Raw genomic sequence first — 12,880 nt, 5'->3', positions numbered from 1 at the left:
GTTGCTGGAGCAGCACTTGGAGGCTGCGGAGTCTGGGGCGCCGCTGGAGCAGCACTGGGAGGCTGCGGAGGCTGGGGCGCTGCTGGAGCAGCACTTGGAGCCTGCGGAGGCTGGGGCGCTGCTGGAACAGCACTAGGAAGCTGTGGAGGCTCAGACAGCTCTTAACACACTGGAAACTGGAGCGGCTCTTGGCACACCGGAGACTGGAGCGGCTCTTGGCACACCGGAGACTGGAGTGGCTCTTGGCACACCGGAGACTGGAGCTGCTTTTGGCACACCGGAGCGGCCTCTGGGAAGAGGAGTAGAGATTCTGGAGCAGCCTCAAGGAAGGCGGGTGGAGACTCTGGAGTGGCCACTGGGAGAGCCAGTGGAGCCTCTGGAGCGGCCTCTGGGAGAGCCGGTGGAGCCTCTGGAGCGGCCTCTGGGAGGGCCGGTGGAACCTCTGGGAAGGCCGGTGGAGACTCTGGAGCGGCCTCTGGGAAGGCCGGTGGAGACTCTGGAGCAGCCTCTGGGAAGGCCGGAGGAGACTCTGGAGCAGCCTCTGGGAAGGCCGGAGGAGACTCTGGAGAAGGCCTCTGGGAATGCCAGAGGAGACTCTGGAGCGGCCTCTGGGAAGGCCGGTGGAGACTCTGGAGTGGCCTCTGGGAAGGCCGGAGGAGCTCTGGGAGGCTGCGGAGACACTAGGGACACCGTGGAAAGCAGGACATGCGGGGAAGCCGGACTTGAGGTGGGTCAAACCTGGACCAGATTTTTGCATGGAACGTGGTATGAGTAGCCATGTCCAGATCACCACTATCCCACAAAGGGGTAGCCCAGGTCAGGGTTCCAGAGAGCAAAGAGAAAACAAATGCCAAGTTAGTGGGTTCGGTGGTGAACTGGGAGGACATCAGTTTGATGTCTAGCGAGCACTGGGCAACAAAGCTCCTGAAAAAATTGGGGTTGCCATCAAATGTATTAGGCATCAAAAATTGGGTCCAGAGTCTACTGCCGAAAAACAGGAGGAGGAGTCGCAGGAGGACAATCATCCTTTGAAGGGTAGCAGTGAGTTTGTCCAGGAGTTTTTTTTGGGCAGCAATCTCTTGAGACTGCTGGGCAATACGGCTGGGAAGGTCATCCAGTAGCTGGAGTGGTCTTTGGCACAGTCCAGGGCTTTAGAAGGATACAAGACCTTGGTGGAGTCCATGGCCGGATCTTACTGTCACGCACTGGGGCGCGGGAAGAGTCTCTGAGGCTAAAGTATGTGGACTACCTGGACCACCGCGGGGAATGATGGTACTAGCCGCAACCCAGGAGCAGAGTCTAAGTGGAGCCAGCCAGAGCCAGCCGCAAAGCGGCTCTATGGGTGCGACTGGGCCCGCGGTGGTAGAAAAGGTAGGGACCTTGGAAGGACGGCTGGCAGGACCTTGGAAGGACGGCTGGCAGGACCTCTGAAGGATAGTTGGCAGGACCTCAGGAAGGTCGGCTGGCAGGACCTCAGGAAGGACGTCTGGCAGGACCTCAGGAAGGACGGCTGGTGGAACCTCATGAAGGACGGCTAGCAGGACCTCAGGAAGACCACTGGGATACCGGACAGCTACAGGATGACAGGAACGCCACAGGATTACAGGACCACTACAGGATTATAGGACTGCCACGGGATTACAGTACCGCCCTAGGATTACAGGACCGCCACAGGATTATAGGACCGCCACACGGGAACACCACGGGAACATCACAGGAACACGGGGACACCACAGGAATCAAGGAGGCATCTGAAAACGACGCTTCTTGAAGAGTCGGCTCACACGAGCCCTAGCAATGGGAGCGTGCGGCCTAGCCAGGAAGCAGACCCACGGCCTGGAGGGGACCACAGCGGAGCCATCAGGAGCCGGGAGAGGTGAGTATGAATCCAGAGTGGGGCAGCAGCGGGCACACAGCGGAGCAAATATCGGAGCATGGGTGTACCCACGATCCGCAACATGGATCGCGGGGGCACCCATGACGAAGGACCGGGCCGGAGCAGCACCACAGGGAGAAACATGGATGCACCCGTGATCTGATACATGGAATGCGGGATCACCTGTAACAACAGGTATTTAGCAGGGCACAAAACCAAATTATCAACACAGAACGGAAACCTAGCAGTGATTCCGCATCTGTAGGCGGTTCCTACAGATCGAATCTCACAAGAAAATTTCTTAAAAGGTTCCATTTTTTATTGAAAATTAATATTTAAAAAGAACAAACAATTTACAACATTTGTGAATATCTACAAGTTATTAGTTTGGATCGTTCCTGAAAGTCCAAAAAAGTCCATCACTACAGTACCAAATTTCTTTTAAATAATTACATGAGGCACATACTTATATGTATAATGCAATAACTGCCAATATTGTAAAAAGTGCAAAAGTGCCAGCATAAATTATTGCTAAACCCAAGTCACGAAGTGCCAATGCATGAAGTAAAAAGATCTTTATATATCAATGGGTATGATAGAAGTGCAAAGTTACAGCAATTATACGTCAAAGAATGATCAGATATAGGTTCACTTACCCATGGTATATATGGTATGTAGAGTGGAAAACCCCGACGCGCGTTTTGCACTTTATACAATATTGGCAGTTATTGCATTATACATATAAGTATGTGCCTCATGTAATTATTTAAAAGAAATTTGGTGCTGCAGTGATGGACTTTTTTGGACCTTCAGGAACGATCCAAACTAATAACTTGTAGATATTCACAAATGTTGTAAATTGTTTGTTTTTTTTAAATATTAATTTTCAATAAAAAATGGAACTTTTTAAGAAATTTTCTTGTGAGATTCGATCTGTAGGAACCGCCTTTCACTCTTGTGTCTTTTTGGATTGAGGTATTTAGCAGGGGTCTGTGTCACATGCGATCGCTTTCTGTTGCAGCTATGCTGGCTTCCATGCGACGCAAATTAGGGTGCGTGCGGTCGGACGATCTGACAGGTTCGGACTGAGCGTGGGATTTAACTTTCAAATCGTGTCGCAAGACAATGCACTTGCATGCACCAGGAAGAAAATGGTGAACTGTCGGACCTGAGCGGGGAAGCGACAAATGCAGGATATCGGGCGCGCAATCTTAAGTAATCGCGTCAGAGTACAAGTTCGTCAGACAATTCACTTTCTGTGAACTCCGTGGACGGGTAAGTAAATGTGCCCCATTGAGTATTACCGTTTTTTTGGAACCTAACTCCTTGATTTTAATTCTGTACTACTGCCTTGAATAGAAGTAATATAATAAAGGCATTTTGTTGTGAATACATGTTGTGAATACATTATATAAACTCACTGGCCACTTTATTAGGTACACCTGTCTAACTGCTCGTTAACACTTAATTTCTAATCAGCCAATCACATGGCGGCAACTCAGTGCATTTAGGCATGTAGACATGGTCAAGACAATCTCCTGCAGTTCAAGCCGAGCATCAGTATGGGGAAGAAGGGTGATTTGAGTGCCTTTGAACGTGGCTTGGTTGTTGGTGCCAGAAGGGCTGGTCTGAGTATTTCAGAAACTGCTCATCTACTGGGATTTTCACGCACAACCATTTCTAGGGTTTACAGAAAATTGTCCGAAAAAGAAAAAACATCCAGTGAGCGGCAGTTCTGTGGGCGGTAATGCCTTGTTGATGCCAGAGGTCAGAGGAGAATGGGCAGACTAGTTCGAGCTGATAGAAAGGCAACAGTGACTCAAATCGCCACCCGTTACAACCAAGGTAGACAGAAGAGCATCTCTGAATGCACAGTACGTCGAACTTTGAGACAGATGGGCTACAGCAGCAGAAGACCAAACCGGGTGCCACTCCTTTCAGCTAAGAACAGGAAACAGGAAACTACAATTTGCGCAAGCTCATCGAAATTGGACAGTAGAAGATTGGAAAAACGTTGCCTGGTCTGATGAGTCTCGATTTCTGCTGCGACATTCGGATGGTAGAGTCAGAATTTGGCGTCAACAACATGAAAGCATGGATCCATCCTGCCTTGTATCAACGGTTCAGGCTGGTGATGGTGGTGTCATGGTGTGGGGAATATTTTCTTGGCACTCTTTGGGCCCCTTGGTACCAATTGAGCATCGTTGCAACGCCACAGCCTACCTGAGTATTGTTGCTGACCATGTCCATCCCTTTATGACCACAATGTACCCACCATCTGATGGCTACTTTCAGCAGGATAATGCGCCATGTCATAAAGCTGGAATCATCTCAGACTGGTTTCTTGAACATGACAATGAGTTCACTGTACTCAAATGGCCTCCACAGTCACCAGATCTCAATCCAATAGAGCATCTTTGGGATGTGGTGGAACGGGAGATTCGCATCATGGATGTGCAGCCGACAAATCTGCGGCAACTGTGTGATGCCATCGTGTCAATATGGACCAAAATCTCTGAGAAATGCTTCCAGCACCTTGTTGAATCTATGCCGCGAAGAATTGAGGCAGTTCTGAAGGCAAAAGGGGGTCCAACCCGTTACTAGCATGGTGTACCTAATAAAGTGGCCGGTGAGTGTATATAACTCCTTTGTATGTGAATACTCTTACATGTTTGTATTATCTTTTGTTTGTCTCCGTGTTTTGCACTTGGTTACAGGGAGGGATCGTTGACCAGTTGTGCTGGCAATCAATCAAATCAAAATCTTTCAAAATATAAAAATGGTTAATAATTTAATAAGAAGTGAATATTAGGTCAAACTGTTTACATTTTTTAAAAATGTATTAAATGTAATAAAACCTACATAATTGTGGTATCCCTGTGATCGTACTGACCCAAAGAATAAAGGGGACATTTGGAGCGCACAGTGAAAACTGTAAACACTGAACCCACAAGAAAATGGAGCAAATGCAGGGGTTTTTTTTCGCCATTTCCCAGTACACAGCATGGAATATCAACTACAATCACTACAAATTACAACTTGTCACTCAGAAAACAAGCCCTCGCACAGCATCTAAAATAAAGTTTTAGATCTTTGAAGGTGGGAAGTGAAAAATGGAAACACCCAAAAAAAAATGACCAAGTCGTTAAAGGGTTATTGGAGGTTTCGGAGGCTTCTTCAGAGTGTTAAATATGATGCAACAAACCATTGAGGATTTTCTTGAGATGGTTTTTGTGTGCTGTGCAGTAACAGGAAGGAGACAATGATAAATATCTGGAGTGGAGGGCTGTATAGCTGAGGAAAGGGTGAGTGTGTGCTGACTCATTGAAGAGCGGTCTGTCAAGGGAGTGATGGATATGTCTATGTTATCATTCCCTTATGTCATAGTTGCGCAGTTATATGCATATTATCATGATCATTAACTCTCTCCTGTCCCTGTCTCTCTGCAAATGCTACCTATAAATGTAATATTGTGTCCATCATCTAGTTTCTTCACTGGATATAATAATTCATACAGTAGACATAAATACAGTACACACTGTACTGACACACAGACATACTCACAGGGCTTATTTACTAATGGTCACGGATCAGACTTTTGTCGGACTGTTTGCCGTTTTCGGGATTTGCGTAGCTTTGACAGGTATTTAACAGGTGTCTGCGCTGGGATTGGATTGTATCGCGGCTGCGCTGGCTTTCACGCCACAGAAATGGGAGGCAGGCTGTCGGACGATCCAACTGATTCGCACTGAGTGCGGGATCTAAGATTCAAATTGTGTCGCAAGACAATGCACTTACATACACAAGGAAGATGGTGAACTCCACATGGCTGCTATGGGTCCCGTGAGTCCAAGGGACCCACGGGCCACATAATTGTCATCTGTATAAACTGTTATAGCATTAAAGATTGGGCACAAGCCAGGAAGTTCTTGCATTATATTTCTGTAAATATGCTTGGACTCCCATCCTGTGCATTCTGTGCAGTCCATGGGATGGGGCCAACATACAGGCCCATTTTCAATGGTGTGCAGATCTTTTACAAGGTTGATTAATACAAAAGAAATCTGGCAAGTGTATACTATTATGGAAAAATGTGCTATTATCAACTTCTGATTTGAATTGCTTTATATAATCTTTTTTTTTTTTTTAATTTGTGGCAGCTTTTGTCTATGATATATAGTTATTAACATGGTGTTCATATTTTTTAACATGCACAGATATCGTTTGCTTTAAAGACAATTTTTTTTATTTCTAAACACATATGTCTAGCAAAAGAGGCAGCGAATTGGCAGTGTATTTGCGTTCTGAACACAATTTGGCATACTTCTGCAAATGTTGCTTAAAGAGGACCTGTCACCCTGAAATACGGCACCAGGAGCTGCTTACTTCAGTAAGCAGCTCCTAGTGCTAAAACAAACGCAGCAGTGTTAGAATGATAGCGTTAACAAGCACTGCTGCACTGTACATTACAAACACTTACAATACGCAACGCGTATTCATGAGGGGGCGGTCCAGGGAAGAGGAAGCTCCCTTTCCATAGGCGGTGGTAACTGCCGTGCGTCCGCTCCAACCCCTCCCCCTCATGAATACGCCGGACCACTTTGAGAGCTTTATCGGTGGTTTCCGATAATGCTAACAGTGTAACACTGTTGCGTTTGTTTTAGTAAGTTTGTTTTAACTTTAGTAAGCAGCTCCTAGTGCCATTTTTCTGGGTGACAGGTCCTATTTAAAGGACATCTACCACCACATTTAGTGCAGGGGTTAATTGGGAGTGCTCCTGGAACTTTCTGGCACATCTGCTGCCCCAAAATATCCACTTTATAACTTTATGGAAATGAGCCGGCCCCTCATTGATATTCCCCTCAAGAAGGCCAGCCACAAGCGCTGCAGACAGCCGGTGATGTCACCTGGCCAGAAGGCTGCTCACGTGCAAGCGGGAGGTTAGTAGACAGGCAGGTGACTTCACCCGCTGTCTGCAGCGCTTGTGGCTGGCCTTCCTGAGAGGAATATCAATGATGGGGCGTGAATAGATCTCCCGATGGAGCCAGGAAGCGCTCGGCTAACGGAGGTGTGAGCACCTCTGGCTCATTTCCATAAAGTTATAAAGTGGATATTTTGAAGTTGAAATGTGGTGTCAGAATAGGCCATATAGTATAATACATTGACTGTAGACTGCATTAATGTTATGTAAGCTAGATAGTGGAGTTACCAGATATATGACTTGTAGTCACAGCAACTAGTGTACATATAGGAGTACTCTTGTTTATATGACCTTAATGAAAATGTATCCACAATGCTATTACGGCTTTTGAATTATAACACAAGATAAAAATGTATTGTACTAATCCTGGTATTTAATAATATGAAGAAAATACACAACACAATTAGACACTAGTGTTTTTAATACTTTTATTTCACAGAGGCTTATACATTTCTTAATACAAGTGACAGTATTCAAAGTTAAGTTTTATTGACAGTCCGGTTATGGGTTATACCCCATTAGCCTTTGGCAATTTCTGTAAATATTAAAGGAGATCTACCATCAAAATTAAAGCATGATAAACAAGCACTTACTCATGGATCCAGGCAGTGTGCCTGTGGTAATCTGCTTATATGTGTTATCCATGGCCTCCTTCCTTCTAAAATCTACTTTTAAAATTATGCTAATGACCCTGCAGAGCTTTCCTAACTCCTCTATGATCTGGCTTTACAGAATGTTACAGTCTCACCCTCCCCCCTGCTTCCTCAGCACTTGTGTAGTGAGCACTTCCTGATGTATTCTCAGTGCTGAGGGAGCAGGGGGGGAGGGCAGTGTAACAACCTGTAAAGTCAGATCACAAAAAGGGATAGGGTAGTTCCTTGGGATCATTAGTATAATTTTAAATGGTAGAATAATGTAAGATTACAATTTTGATGGTAGATTGTCTTTAACATGCATAACTTTGCTTTAATGTACAAAAGTTATGTATTCATAAATATTATCATAAAGCAATAAGCAAATGAGTATGCTAAATTATAATGTCTAAATTAAATGTAATTATATAATTAAATAAAAGAATGACATACGTTGGCAAACGTTAATACTAACTAAACATAGTCTAAAAATGTATAAAGTATATATATATAATATTTATACTTGTTGATTTATGTAAAAATGGATGACAACAATATTTACTTTTTGTTTTTGTCTTTTTATAGACTCAATGTTATGGTTCCTGGTGAGAAGCAAAAGTTCCAAAATTAATTAAATACAGTGGGACTTATGTACTATGGGTCGCGGATCTCACTTTTGTCGGACTTTGCACCATTTTTGGGTTTTTCATGGGTTTGACAGGTATTTAACAGGATTGTGGCGCACGCGATAGGATTTTGGCGCAGCTGCGCTGGCTTTCATGCAACAGAAATTGGGACAATCTGACGGATTCCGACTGAGCGCTGGATTTAACTTTCAAATTGTGTGGCAAGAACAAGCACTTACATGCACCAGGAAAAATAAGGTGAACTCTGTCGGACCTGAGTGGGGAAGCGACACATGCAGGATATTGGGCGTAAGATGTTAGTGAATTGCGGCAGAGTACATGATCATTGGACAATGCACTTTCGGTGAACTCCTCCGGATGGATAAGTAAATTACAGGAGGGCTGTGTATGGGGACATTACTATGGAACATTACAGGGGGGCTGTGTGGGGGACATTACTGGGGGACTGTGTGCGGGACATTACTGGAGGAATTTGTGGGGGACATTACTGGAGAATTGTGTGGGGGACATTACTGGAGAATTGTGTGGGTCATTACTGGGGGACAATACTGGCGGGGATGTGTGGGAGACATTACTGGGGGAATGTGTGGTGGACATTATTGGGGGCGGTGTGGGAGACATTACTGGGGGGCTGTGTGTGGGACATTACAGGGGGGCAGTGTGTGGGGGACATTGTTGGGGGACTGTGTGGGGGACATTACTGGAGAACTGTGTGGGACATTACTGGGGAACAATACTGGCGGGGATGTGTGGGTGACATTACTGGGGCTATGTGGGGGACATTACTAGGGCACTATGTTGGGGACATTACTGGGGGACTGTGTGGGGGGCATTACTGGGGGATTGTCTGGGGGACATTGCTGTTGGGATTTGTGGGGGACATTGCTGGGGGCTGTGTGAGGACATTACTTGGGTAGCTGTGGGGCATGTTCACACGTGGAAGTAGGAGGGACCTCGGTTTGATCTCACATGAGTTCCCAGTGAAATGCATGTGATCGATAATGAGCACCTGATGTCTTGTATTTGTTTAGATGCAAACGTGTGAGTGCAGCCTTATAGTATTTTTGAAGTGTTAGTGGCAGCAGCAGGATAACACTGTCAGGGTGCGGTCACACGTTGCAGTTACAACTGCATCACAATTAGATTTGAGGTGGTTTAAGGTGCAGTTTTGTTAATTTAACAAGTGAAAGACATGAACTGAAGGGGTGAATTAGAGTTTGAAGGGGAAACCTGTTCCACAAATGTTGTTTACAAAACTGCAACTAAAACCACCTCAAAACTAATTACAATGCTTATTCTTTTTTCCCATAAGAACTGGACTTTGCTCCTTACTCCCCTGCTATCTACTTAGCCATTTAAAGCTGCCTCTTTTGTTCGACTTCTACACCACCTACAAGAGGTCCTGCGTGACCTAACTATTACTTTATGTATTAATGTGCGGTATATGCTTATACCAATCTGGTAATACTATGTACTATTTCTTGAGCATAATTGTTTGTAACTCCTCTTTTGGAAAAATAAAAACGTAAGTTGGAAAAAAAAAAACTAATTACAATGCATTTGTAACTGCAACATGTGAGCGCACCTTCAGAGAACCAAGATTTCGGTACAATGAAGGACACAAGGGGGCAGATTTATCAAGCTGTCTGAAAGTCAGAATATTTCCAGTTGCCCATGGCAACCAATCACAGCTCAGCTTTCATTTTACCAGTGCTCATGAATATTTTAAAGCTGAGCTGTGATTGGTTGCCATGGGCAACTAGAAATATTCTGACTTTCAGACAGCTTGATAAATCTGCCCCAAGATGTCTGTGTGGTGCACTCCACAGGGAGGTAACGTGGCTTAAGAGGAGACGTGGGGATGCCTAATAGTGAAGTGGACACATCACCTACAGTCACTGTAATAAGTAGAGATTTCTCCAGTGGTTTCTGTAGATGTATAGACCCTCAGTAACGTTGTTATTGGCACAACCACTGGGGCAGCATAGAAAATAATTAATGGTGGGGGAAAGCATAAAAAATAATAAATAGTGGAGGGCAAGCATAGGAAAAAATTAATGGTGGGGGAAAGCATAGAAAATAATAAATAGTGGAGGGCCAACATAGGAAATAATTAATGGTGGGGTGCAGTATAGGAAATAATTAATGGTGGGGGGCAGTATAGGAAATAATTAATGGTGGAGTGGCAGCATATGTAATAATTATTGCTGGAAGAAAGCATAGAACATAATTAATGGTGGAGGGGCAGCATAGGAAATAATTAATGGTGGGGGCAGTATAGGAAATAATTAATGGTGGGGGGCAGCATAGGAAATAATTAATGGTGGAGTGGCAGCATATGAAATAATTATTGCTGGAAGAAAGCATAGAACATAATTAATGGTGGAGGGGCAGCATAGGAAATAATTAATGGTGGGGGAAGCATATAACATAATTAATGGTGGAGGGGCAGCATAGGAAATAATTAATGGTGGGAGGCAGCATATGAAATAATTAATGGTGGGGGCAGCATATTCAATGATTAATAGTGGAGGGGCAACATATGAAATAATCAATGGTGGGGGACGGCATATGAAATAATTAATTATGAGGGCCAGTCTAGTAATTAATGGGGAGGGGCAGAATATTCAATAATTAATGGAGGGGCCCCAGTATATTTAATAATTAATTGACCCAATTAATTAATTCATTGGGCATATATATATATAAAATAGTTCACAGGGGGGTGCAGTATATTAAATAATTAATTAAGGGGGGGACAAGTGTATTATGGATGCAGTCACATGTACCGATATTTATTTTTAAACTTTAATCCGGCCCTCCAACGGTCTGATAGGGGCAGTGACAGCCCCAATGTAAAAAGTTTGGGGACCCCTGGGCTACATAGTACCAGTAAACATCTAAACAACCCCTGTGGTATAATCCCTAAAACCTCCCTACACCATGGGTATCGCCAGCTGTCTGGCTTCCTCAGGGATCCTGTCAGACAGACATGCTGATCCAAAATTTTATTTGGTAAAGGCTTACAGATCCAGAACTAAGTTTCAGGACTGTAAGCTAATGATTTGGAGGAATGAAAATCAGACATGAATACAAGGATGGTAAATGCAAATACTCGGAAGCACTTGTGAAACATGGAAGTCTGAATGATTAAAGGGAAATTCCCTCAGATAACATTTATAGTCTAGCCATTGTTTGTGTTATCACTACTGCAAGGATGTCCTACAGAATATCAGGCTGGAGGCCCAGGTTACCACTAGTAGGACTGTGATGAGGAGTCAGTACAAAACAGATTTGTAATGCAGATTCATTTGACTCTATCAAAACAGCCGGGCACCCTGTTTGTGTTACTTTGCGGTTGTGGAAGCTCCTGTGTCGCTGGATGACGGAGCCGTCTGCATTCTAGACTAGTGTCCATACAAACTCATTCAATATCAAATATACAGTTATTAGATTATATATATATATATAATCCACAAAAATACTCCTTTAATACATTGTTTAGAAACACTGCCAGGTAGCATAGCAACCCCTAATGCAGATTTTATCATTTTAATGATTTTACGCTTTAGTCATCTGAGTTTTCTGTGGTAGTCAAATCAATGTTCTGTTTCTTTAGTTGTGTTATCATAGACCCACGCACTACTTTTTATAACATTTTTACTTACTCTTAGAAAATACAAAGCATTGTTATGGGATTCTACTAAGTTGCTATGTCATTCATCTATTGCAATAACCATGGGAATGTGTATAAACAACAGGCTTAGAGTTACTGTAGTTTACCTGACTTTTATGTATGGTAGATTTACTATATAAACAGTATGTAACATGTAAATCTGGTGCTGGAGTTGCCTCACTTTGCACTTCTTGTTCTGTTAATTTGTGGTGTGGGTAAACTACGGATTGCGGTGGCTTTGTATTATCCTCCTTATATTGTCCTAATTCAGGGGTCCCCAAACTTTTTACATAGAAGGCTGTTCACTATCCCTCTCAGACTGTTGGAGGGCCGGACTAAAGTTTAAAAATAAATAGCGTATCCGTAATACACTGGGCCCCCCCTCAATTAATTATTTAATATACTTGTGAACTATTTTATATATTTTATAATTATTAAATATACTGGAAACCCCTCTCCATTAATTATTGAATATGCTGCCCTCCCCCCATTAATTACTAGACTGCCCCTCATAATCAATTATTTCCTATGCTGCCCCACCATTAATTATTTCCTATGCTGCCCCCCACCATTTTTTCCTATGCTGCCCACCCCACCATTAATTATTTTCTATGTTGCTCCCATTATTAATTATTTCCTATGCTGCCCCTCCCCTCATGAATTATTTCCTATGCTGCCCCTTCACCATTAATTATTTCATATGCTGCCCCCCACCATTTATTATTTCCTATGCTGCCCCTCATAATTAATTATTTCCTATGCTGCCCCCCCACCATTTTTTCCTATGCTGCCCCCACCATTAATTATTTAATATGCTGCCCCTCCCCTCATTAATTATTTCCTATGTTGGCCCTCCACTATTAATTATTTCCTATGCTGCCACCCACCATTAATTATTTCCTATGCTGCCCCCTACCATTTATGATTTCCTATGCTGACCCCCACCATTTATGATTCCCTATGCTGCCCCTCATAATTAATTATTTTCTATGCTGCCCCTCATAATTAATTATTTTCTATGCTGCCCCCACCATTAATTATTTCTTATGCTGCCCCCATAATTAATTA

Source organism: Engystomops pustulosus, chromosome 1, assembly GCF_040894005.1.
Source record: "Engystomops pustulosus chromosome 1, aEngPut4.maternal, whole genome shotgun sequence".
Classification (NCBI taxonomy): domain Eukaryota; kingdom Metazoa; phylum Chordata; class Amphibia; order Anura; family Leptodactylidae; genus Engystomops; species Engystomops pustulosus.
The sequence above is the reverse complement of the archived record's forward strand: the minus strand, read 5'-3'. Positions refer to the sequence as shown.